This window comes from Austrofundulus limnaeus, unplaced genomic scaffold, assembly GCF_001266775.1.
Source record: "Austrofundulus limnaeus strain Quisiro unplaced genomic scaffold, Austrofundulus_limnaeus-1.0 Scaffold42, whole genome shotgun sequence".
NCBI lineage: Eukaryota > Metazoa > Chordata > Actinopteri > Cyprinodontiformes > Rivulidae > Austrofundulus > Austrofundulus limnaeus.
Window position 1 is genome coordinate 1,029,959 of NW_013952444.1, and position 4,186 is coordinate 1,034,144.

A 4,186-nucleotide genomic window follows, 5' to 3' on the forward strand; every position below is an offset into this window, starting at 1 on the left:
ATAAAAACTTTCAGCTCCTTCAGGACATTCCTGCCATGATTTGGTATTTCAGCAATTTATACTTTTTGAGATATTTAGTTTTTTTAGCCACTTCTGTCTCATTAAAAAATAATGGAGCTGTCTTCAACATCTTTAAAACCATTTGAAATACAAAGTGAAAAAGAAAAAGATGAAAAAAAAGTAAAAAAAAAATGGGGTGGATTTTTTATAAAAAAATATTTATATTTTTTTTTTTTTTTTTTCAGTTGAAACTAAGTGGAAAATAGTGATCAGTGTTCGTCAATTAAATTTGTCAATTTTCTTTTATTAACTTTTCCTTACTGGTTTGTCGTGTTTCGTTTCTGTTCCTGATTAAATAAGACAGTAATTGTTAGTTTAATTTAAATACCGGTGAAGGCACACACAATAAATTAAACGATAATGAGAAACTCATTAGGTAGATAAATATAAACAAACTCGGAATATTTTATAGTAAATTTCAGGTAAGACATTTTCCTCTATAACTTTACTTTTGTTGATAAACTGGTGGCATCCATTGTTTTCCTTCACAGTTGTCATTTACTTCTTCAGCTGATGTCCACATTGGCAGCAGTTGTTGTTGAAAGATTATCTTCAAACACTTTACATATCTTTGAAGATGCTTCTTATTTGTGCAGAGAAAAAAAAAAATAAAAAAAAACAAGCCTCTCATCCCACTGCGCTGCCAGTAGGTGTCCATACACAGCGTGCAGACCATGGGATGGGGGACTCTGTCGCCAGTAGTGAAGTCTGTTCTCTGCACAGAACCAAATCTGTGTCTAGATGAAAGATGTGTTTTGATGAGGGCTGTATGAGAATTTAATGAGGCAAGATGGGATTGAGCCCCGGAGCTAGAGCCGCCTATTGATGTGAGAAGTTTTGAGGGGATTCCTCCTCCTTTGCCTTTGAGTTGGACACGTTTATGGGAGCCTCTGCAATAAAGCACATGTATTGCGAATGGTACTTTGTGTGATTTGTTTTTTTGGAAACGGATGCGTGCAAAGTTCCCTGTGACCCTGACGTGAACTGCTTCAAAGCCATCGTTTGACCTTCGCCACGGCTCACAATAACCTAGAACCATCTCAGTTAGATAAAACCGTTGTACTCTCACAAAATCCCCTGATCCATCTTTAGTTGAAAGGAAAGCCTGATTCAAAGACATGCCTTGGGCAACGTACATCTAAAGACAGGGAAAATTTAGCTTCTCCAGCTAGCCTTTGATACTGGGGCGCCCCCACTGTAAGTTTTGATTTCTTAATGTATTTACTAGTTGCTACATGAGGGTTTTTGATTGTCTCAGTTCAGAGATGGAAAGTGTAAGGATCCTCCTTTGGGATGAATATGTGTTTTGAATGGCGTAATGTGTTCTTCTAATGTGCTTTCCATTCACTTCCTCGCAGTCTTCTCAACATAACCTCTTAATGTTTCTGTCTGTATACAGGCATCCTCTCCAGTCTTCCAGTAACAGGTCTGCTAGAGGTCAATTAACGATAATGAGGCAATAATGTGGTTTACCCCAAACCTAATTAGATTTCGTTTAGCCACCGGGCTCTCACATGTCCCATGGAGGAGGCCAAACTCTATGCATATTGTTTTCTGGGTGTTTTGTTTCATTTCACTTCATCTGGACAGAAAGTGTTTCTCTGAGAGGAAGCTGCAACTCGCACCATCAAAGATCCAGTTGTTTTCCTGTTAAGACTCTGTCATCATTTTCTAATTAATGGATGTTGAGAAATGTCCTAATGGCAAAGCTTTCATGTCTGTAACAATCAGTTTTATATAATGTCCTTATTATCCAAAACTATAGTTCACAAACCAGGCAAAACCTTTTACAGTTTCCTTTTTTTATTTTAGAAACAGTTGTAATGAAGTAAACACTTAACTGATTTTTATTTCTCAAAATGTTGGTGTTTGGAAGCCTTTCCAGGAAAAACAACATGGATTTAACACTTGAATGACAATAAAAGTAAAATCAGTTTGTGTGTTTTTTTGTCTAGCAAACCCTTTTAAACAACCCACTGATCCTATTCTTTGAATATATAAAAAAAGGTTTTATTGTCTCTTTAAACAATATTGAATGATTAGCTTGAAAAAACTGGCAATGTTAAGGATTTCAGTCTGTTTTCAGTTTGAGAGCGTCGCTGTAAATCTTTTATAATTTCTTTTCTGCTTCTAATTCTCCCTATATAAAATACAGACTATAAAAATACTTCTAAATGGGTGTTTTTTTAATCATCAGTAGCAGCATGCTTTTTTAAGCACAAGAAAACATGCTATGTATTGAGCCAAGATTGTAAAAAAATTATAATGTTGGAAACATTTGTCAGCCGATGCCCCAAAATCCCCGTTTCATAAATCAATATTACTGTATTTCTCTCTATGCTGGGATGCTTTCACATCAATGATTCATTGAGAAAAATGCACAAAGCCAAAAACAAGCATTCTGCTGTCTAACCCCAAACAGTTTTATTTCCTTGACCCTACCACAACAGATACCAATAAAAAAGCGAAGTCACACATTGGAGTTGAATGGATGAAAATAGTCACGGTTTGCAGATGATAAGTTCTGCTTCTGTTGAGGTTGACACATGAGACAAATAAAGCTAAGTTCAAGTGAATGATGAGGAGCAATGTCATTAAGAGTAAAATGTAAAACTTTATGGTATTTTATTGTATTCTCCAGCATCTATATGAATCTGCCTTGTGGAAATAAAAAAAGAAAAATGATCAATAACAAAGAGTACTCAATGTTATTACTCAAGATTTGCTCCAGCTGGAGTAAAAGACAAAGTCATAAGTCCCGTTCTGGTGATTTAATTCAAATAAATGAAGAATTAGCCAGGAAAGGGCTGCTTTAATGTAAATTCAATCAGATGAAATATTACACACTCAAATCTTTAAGTGGCCTTTGAGGTCAATTGACTGGCTGCTGTGTCGAAACGCTGCTAGGGTGGTATCCATATTTCACCCACCTTTCCGCCACGCTGACTCTGTAAGTTATCGCACCCGAGGCAAACGTCTGAGCCGTGACCCGGACCCTCACACACACGAATCAGAGCCGGATTGAAGTCTATCCTTAGCAATTTGCACCACATTGTTGCAGTGAGCTATGTGGCGGGGGGGGGGGGGGGGCCTCCAGTTTCACTGTGAAAATAAACAACAAAGGAGCAGACGATCATAGATATTAACCAAATTCAGTGTCATCCATTTAAAGCTAATATCACAGACAGGAAATTACACGGTTCGGGTTCACAGAGAGCAGAGCGAAAATGTCTCCGAAAGTCCAACGTTGCAGCTTCGCTATCTTCTTTGTTGATTAGCTGCTTCTTTCTTTCCTCAGAGTGATTCCCCTCTGAAAGATGAAAGAACAATTTCCATGTTAAGTGGACCGCTTCTCTCAGTCGTGTTGACAGAGTGTACGCGTCGCGACGTGCTCATGTGTGAGCGAGGGGCTTTCCAACAGCGCAGATTTGATAAGGTTCTGCAGCCGCTTTCATCTATTGGATTTCTCCCACTCGTAATGTAAAACTGTAGTCTCTTTGTACACCCCCCTCCCCAAATTATCGTACCCTCACCACATCAACAAATAAATATAATACAGTGATCCATGTCTGTTGTTTAGAGAGCTACACATATATGTTTTGTTTTGTTCAGAATATTCTAAGAAAGTAAACAGATTGCTCAGTGCAGCTGAGTATAATAATTCTTGTCGTATCAAAACCTTTCAGGTGGTGGCTGCATGCTTGCGCTGTATGGTGACAAAAATATTTTAATTTCTGTTTTTTTTTTGCCTTATTTTTTAAGGTTGTCCATCTGCTTTAGCAAAAATCATGAAAGCTTTACCAGCCCTGGATGTGACAGGTAAAAAAAAAAGAGGTTATTGGCAGAAGTATAAATAAGATGAATGGAAAGGAACTTCCCAGGTGAAAAACTGTTATACTAAGTATACTAAATCTACGTATACTTTAGTATACTTGAAGCTGCCCTAATCATCAGTATACTTAAAGAGTGCTATTTTGGAACAACTAAATTAATACTAAATAAACTTTAGTTGTGTTTAAGTTATACAAAAGCACAATTTTAAGCGGATGAAGTATACTTTTAAATACTAAAATGGAACAACTTCAAATATACTTAGTACACTTTAAGTGTATAGACAAAGCTATAC

At 36.9% G+C, this 4,186-nt stretch overlaps 1 long non-coding RNA gene across 2 annotated transcripts in view; it reads right to left on the reverse strand.

Moving 5' to 3' along the window:
- Positions 1 to 2,670: 2,670 nt before the first annotated feature.
- The window catches only part of LOC106516886 (uncharacterized), a 71,940-nt gene continuing 70,424 nt past the window's right edge, over positions 2,671 to 4,186 (reverse strand). For both annotated transcript variants that reach the window (XR_001310136.1, XR_001310137.1), the window contains exons 2-3: positions 3,257 to 3,370; positions 2,671 to 3,162 (exon numbers count right to left, since the gene is read on the reverse strand). This is a non-coding gene — a long non-coding RNA (uncharacterized LOC106516886). The remainder of the gene's footprint in view (positions 3,163 to 3,256; positions 3,371 to 4,186) is intronic.